Genomic DNA, 13,704 nt, shown 5'->3' with positions numbered 1-13,704 from the left:
TTTGGGGAGGGTTTTTTGGAAGGGACATCCTGCGTGACACTGCAGTGCCACTCCTAGATGGGCCCGGTGTTTGTGTCGGCCACTAGGGTCGCTGAGCTTAGTCATCCAGCGACCTCGGTGCAAATTTTAGGACTAAAAATAATATTGTGAGGTGTAAGGTGTTCAGAATAGACTGAAAATGAGTGTTAATTATGGTTATTGAGGTTAATAATACTATGGGATCAAAATGACCCCCAAATTCAATGTTTTAAGATGTTTTTTAGGGTTTTTTGAAAAAACCACCCGAATCCAAAACACACCCGAATCCGACAAAAAAAATTCGGTGAGGTTTTGCCAAAACGCGGTCGAACCCAAAACACGGCCGCGGAACCGAACCCAAAACCAAAACACAATACCCGAAAAATTTCAGGCGCTCATCTCTACAATATATAAGGTGTGGTACTGGTGGAAAGTAATTTCTCCACTTTCTAAAATATACATCTCTCAGATTATGGCCCTCATTCCGAGTTGGTCGCTCGCAAGCGGATTTTAGCAGATTTGCTCATGCTAAGCCGCCGCCTACTGGGAGTGAATCTTAGCATCTTAAAATTGCGAACGAAGTAATCGCAATATTGCGATTACACACCTCGTAGCAGTTTCTGAGTAACTTCAACCTTACTCGGCATCTGCGATCAGTTCAGTGCTTGTCGTTCCTGGTTTGACGTCACAAACACACCCAGCGTTCGCCCAGACACTCCTCCGTTTCTCCGGCCACTCCTGCGTTTTTTCCGGAAACGGTAGCGTTTTTTCCCACACGCCCATAATACGGCCTGTTTCCGCCCAGTAACACCCATTTCCTGTCAATCACATTACGATCACCAGAACGATGAAAAAGCCGTGAGTAAAATTCCTAACTACATAGCAAATTTACTTGGCGCAGTCGCAGTGCGGACATTGCGCATGCGCATTAAGCGGAAAATCGCTGCGATGCGAAGATTTTTACCAAGTGAACAACTCGGAATGAGGGCCTATATTAGAAAAGACCATTGCAATCTTGTAGGTAACTGTCTGGCTTTATCTTCCTAATTAAGCAGCACAAATCATTCTCCCTCCATTTTAGGAAAAACTGAATGCCCACACACTGACAGTAGACTGCAGAGATCACCCCCTTTGATAAAAATGTGAAGGCCCAAACAGCGATGTACCGGGCTACTTATCCGCCTCACAAGTCCTGCTTGTGGAACTACAAGTCTAAGGTTCAAATGCCTCTTAACAATGCCAGCCTCCTATAAATAAACAGCCGATCCGGTGCACTCAATACCTTCTTAATTAGGTTGGCATCCTCCCTTATTTCCGTTTACACCGTCCCTTGATGTCTGCATCTCAATTAAAAAGAAAGTGTGCGCTCCATAGTGCATACAAGCAAATTAGGACTAAAGGCCCATACACACGGTGAGATTCGGGCTAAGCCCGATTCTCCCTATGCGACAGGGGCTAGGTCGGCATCGCAAGCACATGACGACTGTGCTTGCGATACTGACTATGTGCGATTTTGGCTAAGTGTCAATTTTGACTCTCTCTTCTATAGAGATAGTCAAAATTGGCTTGCCTGCACAGTCTATCTAGGCTTGCGATGCCAACCGCGCATCGGATCGGGATCGCAAGGTGACTTTCACCCTGCGATCTGCACTAACTTTTCTTACAATTTTGACTATATAGTCAAAATCGTGAGAAAATCTCACCGTGTGTACACACCATAACACATACAATTAAATATTGACTCATGTACCAATGGTGGCGGTACAAAAACACTGCAAGTAACATTAGAATGAAACAAGTGTGCACAGCACAAGTGGCATAGCATTTTGATGTTAAAATTACCTTTCCAGCCATGGTAGTCTGCTGAATATACCACTTGTGCTGTGCACATTGGTTGCATGCTGATGTTACTTGAGGTGGTTTGTACTCTGTTCTAAATCAAACTACTGTATTTCCCATGAATTTAAAATGTTTCAGGGCTGAACGCCCCTTTTTCAAGGCGAGTTACTGTAACGACGCAATCAAGAAGCTACATACCTAAAATACAGACGTCGCATGGAGGTTCGTTCACACGACTTCACCCAGGACCCTGATAGTAACGTGGCGTCGGCAGCAGCGGGTTCCTATGGTAACCACCACGCTCACCTCCTGCTCCACTGGCCTGCACATATCAAACCACCAAAATGTTATTTTTTTCAATAAGAAATAAAAGGAACATTGCTGGCTCGCCCTAGCCCTCACACTCCCCACAGAGGAACATTGCAGGCTGCTCCCCCATACAATTTACAAAATACAAAAGATCCACACAGCAGTTGAGGCTGAATACATCAAACAACCCTCTCCTCTTGAGTGAAAAAAAAATGAAAAATAGAAACACCCCTCCAAAACACTTAATATACACATTGCTAGCTCCAAGGTGCATTACCAAACCCTCCCTGCACCACTTTGGAAATACAGAAACGCAGCAGGTGATGCATATAAAAAAAAGGTGACATTGCAGCAGTGGCGTGCGGTGAGGTCAGTGGCTGGTGAGGCACTACAGCCATAATTTCCGTTGAATCCTGCCGATGACCCCTACTGCCTCTGAGCTGATGACCGCTGCCACCGCCAATGGCTTACAAACTTGCCCACCATCAACTGACCCAGCCCTCCGCCACTAATTTGCATCTCAGTCCAATGCCGCCAATGTCTGCTGCCTGCCTATCATGATATATTGTACATTTTTATAAAAAAAATTCAATTGTGTTTGGGACTAGGAAGGGAGTGGGAGGAGGACATGAATGCAATTTTGTTGTCCAGGGCTTCCATTAACTTAATGGAGAAGGGTCTGAATGGGTTAAAAAATGTAAAAAAAAAAAGCGTGAGGTCCCCCCTCCTAAGTATAACCAGCCTCGGGCTCTTTGAGCAGGTCCTGGTTGTTTAAATACTGGGAAAAATTGGACAGGGGTACCCCGTATTTAGACAACCAGCACCGGGCTCTTAGTCCGGTCCTGGTTCCAAAAATACGGGGGACAAAAGATGTAGGGGTCCCCCGTATTTTTAAAACCAGCACCGGGCTCCACTAGCCAGGGACATAATGCCACAGCCGTGGCATTACCCCCCCAACTAGTCACCACTGGCCGGGGTTCCCTGGAGGAGTGGGGACCCCTTAAAACAAGGGGTTCCCCCCCTCCAGGCACCCATGGGCCAGGGGTGAAGCCCGAGGCTGTCCCCAGCACCCCTGGGCGGTGGGTGCCGGGCTGATAGCCATAAGTGTGTAAAAAAAAGAATATTGTTTTTTTGTTGTGGAACTATAAGGCCCAGCAAGCCTCCCCCGCTTGCTGGTACTTGGAGAACCTCAAGTACCAGCATGCGGGGAAATAACGGGCCCGCTGGTACCTGTAGTTCTACAACAACAAAAAATACCCAAATAAAAACACAACACACACACACACACACACACACACCGTAAAAGTAAAAGTTTATTAAAACACACTTACACACTCACACATACTTACCTACCTACATCCCACGCCGGTCACGTCCACTTGTCCATGTAGAATCCAATAGGGGTACCTGTAAAAATTAGAGCGAGATTACTTACCTACATCCCACGCTGATCATGTCCACTTGTCCAGTAGACTCCAATAGGGGTACCTGTAAAAATGAAAATTATACTTACAAACGAAGTAATGAGAGGAGAGGGAAAAAAAATAATATTATGCACTTACTGACATGGGAGGACGTTAGCACAGACAGGGAAGAGTGCTGCTGCTGGCTGGGAGGACGGAGCAGGCACCGGAGGAGGAATAAGGGGGAGATTCCTACCCGGCCACCGCACACAGGCGCCCCGCTGGAGGAACTCAGTCTCAGGCACACCGGCGCCGCCACTTCCAGCTCCACCTGTGAGTGATTGGGCACAGGGCCAGTTCAAGACTTTGTGGCACCCAGGGCGTGGCTTCTTCATAGGGAAGGGGCTTGGCCACAGTTCTCCTTGTAGCTGTGCCCACACCCTTTACAAAAATTATAGGCTCCCTTGCGCAACCCCTTTAAAAAAAAAAAAAACATTTAAGGGTGGTGTGCACGGAAGCCTGTAACTGTAATGTCACCTTGTTTTATTTTAAAGGGGTGGGGGATTGTTTGATATATGCAACCAAGGGTTTTTTCTTCTTTTTTTTTATTCCAGGGTGGGGTAATGTGTTTGGAACGCACTACCCCACCCAAACACCACACGAATAAAAAAAAAAAATCCAAAAAGCAGCAATGGCTGCATGCATCAATCAATCCCCCACCCTTTTAAAATAAAACAAGGTGACATTACAGTTACAGGCTCCCGTGCACACCACCCTTAAAAAAATTGTATTTATTTTTTTAAAGGGAGGGGTAGGGGAGGGGGAGATGACATTGAAATGGCAGGCTCCCAACCATGAAATGCACTACACCAAACCCACCCTGGAAAATAAAGACATTGCCACCATTCAAAAATAAGTTACTTTATGGGATTCCATGCTGCTCTGGGGGGCGCCCCACAATTAGACTGCTGGCTTGCTGTGTTTTTTTTTCAGGGAGGATTTGTGTCTTTCCGGGGGGGGGGGGGGGGGGGGGGGGTCATGTGTGTGTGTGTGTGTGTGTGTGTGTGGGGGGTAGGTAGGTAATTGGAGGCTATAAATAGGAGCCTGCAATTTATCCCCCCCCCCTCCACCCAAAAAAAAGGGTGGAGAAATACATTGCAGGCTCCTATCTATAGCCTCCATTTACCTACCCCCCCCCCCTACCCTCCCTGGAGAAAGACACAAATCCATCCTAAGAAAAAACCCAGCAAGCCAGCAGTGTGACTGTGAGGCGCCCCCCCAGAGCAGCGTGGAATCCCATAAAGTAACTTATTTTTAAATAATTTATTTCCTCTCTCTCCCCCCCCCAAAGACACAAACCCAACAGTCTGACTGTGACTGTGTGAGACTGACTCACTGACCGCGCTTATTCTGCAGCCAGCAGTCTCTCACAGTGAGAGACTGCTGGCTGCAGAATAATCACGGTCAGTGAGTCAGTGCTACGCTACCTTTGAAATGCGGCCTCCAGCTACTCCTCCGCAGCCGCTCCACCATCAGCAGCCACTGCCAGCCAAATTACCTCAGCCTGCCCCTGGCGCCTTCCTAAGTGACGGACTTGTCACTTTTAAAATGGCGCCCACCCGCTCCTCCGCTGCATCTACCTAAAACCCCGGCGTTTGACGTCATGACGTCACGGCGTCATGACGTCTAGACGCAATCGCGTCAAAATGCATAACTCCGCCCAGTGAGCGGAGTAAAACGGAGGGGAGGGGGGAAGCAAAACACTGAAGGCAGCAGCTGGCAGCATGAGCCGCGGTGGGCGGCCCGTGCATATGCACGGCTCGCACGCCTGTAGAAACGGCCCTGTAGGGTATCAACAATTATTGTGAGTTGGCGGTGCTGCCAGAGTCAGTAAATAGACTTATGTGAGAGGAGAGAAGGAAAGACTCTATGTTGGGGCACACTTGAAATATATAAATTATTAAAACTTCACTTTTAATTTCATGTAACAAAAAAAATAGATACACCGAATTCACACAAAAAAGATAGTCACCTCCTGAATTATTCAGTTATCAAGAGTAAAGATAATCATAGGATTCAAATAATCAATTTTAAAGCACCTAAGGTGAAAATATTAACTACCATTGGAGTCCCTAGTGGATATCCATAATGGTAAGAACTGAGGCATAAATGAAAATAATTAGAAATATAATGTAAATCAAATCTAAGTATCTTTTGTTAAAGGAGGTCTCCTGGTATGAAGTAAAATGCTACGTGGTAGATCCAAAGATAAAGATAGAAGGAAAATGGTAAGGGTCAAGGTTACATAATAACGCATATAGGTAGATAGAATGCATGAAAGGAGAGAAGTGGTAGAGGTCAAAGCTTGCTCCAACACTTCTATTTGTTGTCGGATACGGAGTTATATTTACAACACCTGATATTCCCTAGTGGTCTCCCATCTGGGTACTAATCAGGCTTTTCACTGCTTAGCTTCCAAGATCTGATGAGATCGGGCATAACCAGTGAAATATGGCAGTAATTTACCCGATTTGGAACAAATGAGAGAGTGTGGTTATTGACATGTACCTTAGTTAGAGTAGTTCTGCTGTCCAGTTAATAGTAGAGATGAGCGCCGGAAATTTTTCGGGTTTTGTGTTTTGGTTTTGGGTTCGGTTCCGCGGCCGTGTTTTGGGTTCGACCGCGTTTTGGCAAAACCTAACCGAATTTTTTTTGTCGGATTCGGGTGTGTTTTGGATTCGGGTGTTTTTTTCCAAAAAACCTAAAAAACAGCTTAAATCATAGAATTTGGGGGTCATTTTGATCCCAAAGTATTATTAACCTCAAAAACCTTAATTTCCACTCATTTTCAGTCTATTCTGAATACCTCACACCTCACAATATTATTTTTAGTCCTAAAATTTGCACCAAGGTCGCTGGATGACTAAGCTAAGCGACCCTAGTGGCCGACACAAACACCTGGCCCATCTAGGAGTGGCACTGCAGTGTCAGGCAGGATGTCCCTTCCAAAAAACCCTCCCCAAACAGCACATGACGCAAAGAAAAAAAGAGGCGCAATGAGGTAGCTGTGTGAGTAAGATAAGCGACCCTAGTGGCCGACACAAACACCGGGCCCATCTAGGAGTGGCACTGCAGTGTCACGCAGGATGTCCCTTCCAAAAAACCCTCCCCAAACAGCACATGACGCAAAGAAAAAAAGAGGCGCAATGAGGTAGCTGTGTGAGTAAGATAAGCGACCCTAGTGGCCGACACAAACACCGGGCCCATCTAGGAGTGGCACTGCAGTGTCACGCAGGATGTCCCTTCCAAAAAACCCTCCCCAAACAGCACATGACGCAAAGAAAAAAAGAGGCGCAATGAGGTAGCTGTGTGAGTAAGATAAGCGACCCTAGTGGCCGACACAAACACCGGGCCCATCTAGGAGTGTCACTGCAGTGTCACGCAGGATGTCCCATCCAAAAAACCCTCCCCAAACAGCACATGACGCAAAGAAAAAAAGAGGCGCAATGAGGTAGCTGTGTGAGTAAGATAAGCGACCCTAGTGGCCGACACAAACACCGGGCCCATCTAGGAGTGGCACTGCAGTGTCACGCAGGATGTCCCTTCCAAAAAACCCTCCCCAAACAGCACATGACGCAAAGAAAAAAAGAGGCGCAATGAGGTAGCTGTGTGAGTAAGATAAGCGACCCTAGTGGCCGACACAAACACCGGGCCCATCTAGGAGTGTCACTGCAGTGTCACGCAGGATGTCCCTTCCAAAAAACCCTCCCCAAACAGCACATGACGCAAAGAAAAAAAGAGGCGCAATGAGGTAGCTGTGTGAGTAAGATAAGCGACCCTAGTGGCCGACACAAACACCGGGCCCATCTAGGAGTGTCACTGCAGTGTCACACAGGATGTCCCTTCCAAAAAACCCTCCCCAAACAGCACATGACGCAAAGAAAAATTAAAGAAAAAAGAGGTGCAAGATGGAATTGTCCTTGGGCCCTCCCACCCACCCTTATGTGGTATAAACAGGACATGCACACTTTAACCAACCCATCATTTCAGTGACAGGGTCTGCCACACGACTGTGACTGATATGACGGGTTGGTTTGGACCCCCACCAAAAAAGAAGCAATTAATCTCTCCTTGCACAAACTGGCTCTACAGAGGCAAGATGTCCACCTCATCATCATCCTCCGATATATCACTGTGTACATCCCCCTCCTCACAGATTATCAATTCGTCCCCACTGGAATCCACCATCTCAGCTCCCTGTGTACTTTGTGGAGGCAATTGCTGCTGGTCAATGTCTCCGCGGAGGAATTGATTATAATTCATTTTAATGAACATCATCTTCTCCACATTTTCTGGATGTAACCTCGTACGCCGATTGCTGACAAGGTGAGCGGCGGCACTAAACACTCTTTCGGAGTACACACTTGTGGGAGGGCAACTTAGGTAGAATAAAGCCAGTTTGTGCAAGGGCCTCCAAATTGCCTCTTTTTCCTGCCAGTATAAGTACGGACTGTGTGACGTGCCTACTTGGATGCGGTCACTCATATAATCCTCCACCATTCTTTCAATGTTGAGAGAATCATATGCAGTGACAGTAGACGACATGTCCGTAATCGTTGTCAGGTCCTTCAGTCCGGACCAGATGTCAGCATCAGCAGTCGCTCCAGACTGCCCTGCATCACCGCCAGCGGGTGGGCTCGGAATTCTGAGCCTTTTCCTCGCACCCCCAGTTGCGGGAGAATGTGAAGGAGGAGATGTTGACAGGTCGCGTTCCGCTTGACTTGACAATTTTGTCACCAGCAGGTCTTTCAACCCCAGCAGACTTGTGTCTGCCGGAAAGAGAGATCCAAGGTAGGCTTTAAATCTAGGATCGAGCACGGTGGCCAAAATGTAGTGCTCTGATTTCAACAGATTGACCACCCGTGAATCCTTGTTAAGCGAATTAAGGGCTCCATCCACAAGTCCCACATGCCTAGCGGAATCGCTCCGTGTTAGCTCCTCCTTCAATGTCTCCAGCTTCTTCTGCAAAAGCCTGATGAGGGGAATGACCTGACTCAGGCTGGCAATGTCTGAACTGACTTCACGTGTGGCAAGTTCAAAGGGCATCAGAACCTTGCACAACGTTGAAATCATTCTCCACTGCGCTTGAGACAGGTGCATTCCACCTCCTATATCGTGCTCAATTGTATAGGCTTGAATGGCCTTTTGCTGCTCCTCCAACCTCTGAAGCATATAGAGGGTTGAATTCCACCTCGTTACCACTTCTTGCTTCAGATGATGGCAGGGCAGGTTCAGTAGTTTTTGGTGGTGCTCCAGTTTTCTGTACGTGGTGCCTGTACGCCGAAAGTGTCCTGCAATTCTTCTGGCCACCGACAGCATCTCTTGCACGTCCCTGTCGTTTTTTAAAAAATTCTGCACCACCAAATTCAAGGTATGTGCAAAACATGGGACGTGCTGGAATTTGCCCATATTTAATGCACACACAATATTGCTGGCGTTGTCCGATGCCACAAATCCACAGGAGAGTCCAATTGGGGTAAGCCATTCCGCGATGATCTTCCTCAGTTGCCGTAAGAGGTTTTCAGCTGTGTGCGTATTCTGGAAACCGGTGATACAAAGCGTAGCCTGCCTAGGAAAGAGTTGGCGTTTGCGAGATGCTGCTACTGGTGCCGCCGCTGCTGTTCTTGCGGCGGGAGTCCATACATCTACCCAGTGGGCTGTCACAGTCATATAGTCCTGACCCTGCCCTGCTCCACTTGTCCACATGTCCGTGGTTAAGTGGACATTGGGTACAACTGCATTTTTTAGGACACTGGTGAGTCTTTTTCTGACGTCCGTGTACATTCTCGGTATCGCCTGCCTAGAGAAGTGGAACCTAGATGGTATTTGGTAACGGGGGCACACTGCCTCAATAAATTGTCTAGTTCCCTGTGAACTAACGGCGGATACCGGACGCACGTCTAACACCAACATAGTTGTCAAGTCCTCAGTTATCCGCTTTGCAGCAGGATGACTGCTGTGATATTTCATCTTCCTCGCAAAGGACTGTTGAACAGTCAATTGCTTACTGGAAGTAGTACAAGTGGGCTTACGACTTCCCCTCTGGGATGACCATCGACTCCCAGCAGCAACAACAGCAGCGCCAGCAGCAGTAGGCGTTACACGCAAGGATGCATCGGAGGAATCCCAGGCAGGAGAGGACTCGTCAGAATTGCCAGTGACATGGCCTGCAGGACTATTGGCATTCCTGGGGAAGGAGGAAATTGACACTGAGGGAGTTGGTGGGGTGGTTTGCGTGAGCTTGGTTACAAGAGGAAGGGATTTACTGGTCAGTGGACTGCTTCCGCTGTCGCCCAAAGTTTTTGAACTTGTCACTGACTTATTATGAATGCGCTGCAGGTGACGTATAAGGGAGGATGTTCCGAGGTGGTTAACGTCCTTACCCCTACTTATTACAGCTTTACAAAGGCAACACACGGCTTGACACCTGTTGTCCGCTTTTCTGTTGAAATACCTCCACACTGAAGAGCTGATTTTTTTGGTATTTTCACCAGGCATGTCAACGGCCATATTCCTCCCACGGACAACAGGTGTCTCCCCGGGTGCCTGACTTAAACAAACCACCTCACCATCAGAATCCTCCTGGTCAATTTCCTCCCCAGCGCCAGCAACACCCATATCCTCCTCATCCTGGTGTACTTCAACACTGACATCTTCAATCTGACTATCAGGAACTGGACTGCGGGTGCTCCTTCCAGCACTTGCAGGGGGCGTGCAAATGGTGGAAGGCGCATGCTCTTCACGTCCAGTGTTGGGAAGGTCAGGCATCGCAACCGACACAATTGGACTCTCCTTGTGGATTTGGGATTTCGAAGAACGCACAGTTCTTTGCGGTGCTTTTGCCAGCTTGAGTCTTTTCAGTTTTCTAGCGAGAGGCTGAGTGCTTCCATCCTCATGTGAAGCTGAACCACTAGCCATGAACATAGGCCAGGGCCTCAGCCGTTCCTTGCCACTCCGTGTGGTAAATGGCATATTGGCAAGTTTACGCTTCTCCTCCGACAATTTTATTTTAGGTTTTGGAGTCCTTTTTTTACTGATATTTGGTGTTTTGGATTTGACATGCTCTGTACTATGACATTGGGCATCGGCCTTGGCAGACGACGTTGCTGGCATTTCATCGTCTCGGCCATGACTAGTGGCAGCAGCTTCAGCACGAGGTGGAAGTGGATCTTGATCTTTCCCTAATTTTGGAACCTCAACATTTTTGTTCTTCATATTTTAATAGGCACAACTAAAAGGCACCTCAGGTAAACAATGGAGATGGATGGATACTAGTATACAATTATGGATGGACTGCCGAGTGCCGACACAGAGGTAGCTACAGCCGTGGACTACCGTACTGTACTGTGTCTGCTGCTAATATAGACTGGATGATAATGAGATGTAGTATGTATAAAGAAGAAAGAAAAAAAAACCACGGGTAGGTGGTATACAATTATGGATGGACTGCCGAGTGCCGACACAGAGGTAGCTACAGCCGTGGACTACCGTACTGTACTATGTCTGCTGCTAATATAGACTGGATGATAATGAGATGTAGTATGTATAAAGAAGAAAGAAAGAAAAACCACGGGTAGGTGGTATACAATTATGGATGGACTGCCGAGTGCCGAGTGCCGACACAGAGGTAGCTACAGCCGTGGACTACCGTACTGTACTGTGTCTGCTGCTAATATAGACTGGATGATAATGAGATGTAGTATGTATAAAGAAGAAAGAAAAAAAAAACCACGGGTAGGTGGTATACAATTATGGATGGACTGCCGAGTGCCGACACAGAGGTAGCTACAGCCGTGGACTACCGTACTGTACTGTGTCTGCTGCTAATATAGATTGGTTGATAATGAGATGTAGTATGTATAAAGAAGAAAGAAAAAAAAACCACGGGTAGGTGGTATACAATTATGGATGGACTGCCGAGTGCCGACACAGAGGTAGCTACAGCCGTGGACTACCGTACTGTACTGTGTCTGCTGCTAATATAGACTGGATGATAATGAGATGTAGTATGTATAAAGAAGAAAGAAAAAAAAAACCACGGGTAGGTGGTATACAATTATGGATGGACTGCCGAGTGCCGACACAGAGGTAGCTACAGCCGTGGACTACCGTACTGTACTGTGTCTGCTGCTAATATAGACTGGTTGATAATGAGATGTAGTATGTATAAAGAAGAAAGAAAAAAAAAAACACGGGTAGGTGGTATACAATTATGGATGGACTGCCGAGTGCCGAGTGCCGACACAGAGGTAGCTACAGCTGTGGACTACCGTACTGTACTGTGTCTGCTGCTAATATAGACTGGATGATAATGAGATGTAGTATGTATAAAGAAGAAAGAAAAAAAAAACCACGGGTAGGTGGTATACAATTATGGATGGACTGCCGAGTGCCGACACAGAGGTAGCTACAGCCGTGGACTACTGTACTGTACTGTGTCTGCTGCTAATATAGACTGGATGATAATGAGATGTAGTATGTATAAAGAAGAAAGAAAAAAAAAACCACGGGTAGGTGGTATACAATTATGGATGGACTGCCGAGTGCCGACACAGAGGTAGCTACAGCCGTGAACTACCGTACTGTGTCAGCTGCTAGTATAGACTGGATGATAAATAATGATATAAAAAATATATATATATCACTACTGCAGCCGGACAGGTATATATTATATAATGACGGACCTGCTGGACACTGTCTGTCAGCAGAATGAGTTTTTTAATTTTTATAGAATAAAAAAACACCACACAAGTCACACGACGAGTGTACTTTTTCAGGCAGACATTCAATCACAATATATATACTATACTGGTGGTCAGTGTGGTCAGGTCACTGGTCACAGTGGTCAGTGGTCAGTCACACTGGCAGTGGCACTCTGGCAGCAAAAGTGTGCACTGTTTAATATGTACTCCTGGCTCCTGCTATAACCTATAACTGCTCCCCAGTCTCCCCCACAATTAAGCTGTGTGAGCACAGTCAGATATTATACATAGATGATGCAGCACACTGGGCTGAGCACAGATATGGTATGTGAGTGTGACTGAGTCACTGTGTATCGTTTTTTTCAGGCAGAGAACAAGAACAGAACGGATTATTAAATAATAATAAATTATAAAACTGCACTGGTGGTCAGGTCACTGGTCATCAGTCACTAGTATAACTCCTCCTAAGCTCCAGTAAGTAAATGAAGTGTCTCACTCTCACTCTCCTATCTATTTTAATTTCTAAACGGAGAGGACGCCAGCCACGTCCTCTCCCTATCAATCTCAATGCATGTGTGAAAATGGCCGCGATGCGCGGCTCCTTATATAGAATCCGAGTCTCGCGATAGAATCCGAGCCTCGCGAGAATCCGACAGCGTGATGATGACGTTCGGGCGCGCTCGGGTTAACCGAGCAAGGCGGGAAGATCCGAGTCGCTCGGACCCGTGTAAAAAAACATGAAGTTCGGGCGGGTTCGGATTCAGAGAAACCGAACCCGCTCATCTCTAGTTAATAGCACAGGTTCTCTGATACTTTAGGCATTGCAGAGAGATAGTCTGGCATCTGGATGAGAGAGTACAGATTTAAGATAGAGGCATACAGAATAGGATAAGGGCTCCACCTTCTGCTGTCTACTGTCATATAAAATTACAGCGGATAGTAGATGAGAGGGGTGGACTGATCTTACCTATTGAATTGAGATTTTTCAGATTTGATACAAGAAATCATAGTATTAAGGTACAATTAGCAATAGTTAATTAAAGCAAAGATGTTGGGAGTGGTAGTATGTCTAATAATTAGCTATTGATGTTGAATAAAAGTATAAAGTACTGGCATATAGAATTGAAAAACGTTCAATAGCACAAACAGAGAATATCTTTTGCAAAATGCTCACTAATTAATGCAAAATTACTGAAAGTGGTCACATTTATAATAATCAGTTAATGAAAAATAATGATATATATAGTACATGCTGAGTCTGAAAATCATTCAATAGCAGCAAGCTGAAAGTATCTTTCTGAAGTGCTGTCAGTCTGAATTTCAAAGCATTTCAATTGGGCAATACCATATAAAAAAAAAAATCCCAACAGATC

General features: G+C 46.3%; 1 pseudogene; it reads right to left on the bottom strand.

The window, feature by feature from the left end:
* Positions 1 to 5,973: 5,973 nt before the first annotated feature.
* On the bottom strand, positions 5,974 to 6,092 carry LOC134913059 (5S ribosomal RNA; annotated as a pseudogene).
* Positions 6,093 to 13,704: the final 7,612 nt, after the last annotated feature.

Source organism: Pseudophryne corroboree, chromosome 4, assembly GCF_028390025.1.
Source record: "Pseudophryne corroboree isolate aPseCor3 chromosome 4, aPseCor3.hap2, whole genome shotgun sequence".
NCBI classification, from domain to species: domain Eukaryota; kingdom Metazoa; phylum Chordata; class Amphibia; order Anura; family Myobatrachidae; genus Pseudophryne; species Pseudophryne corroboree.
This window is presented reverse-complemented; position numbering and strand designations above follow the sequence as displayed.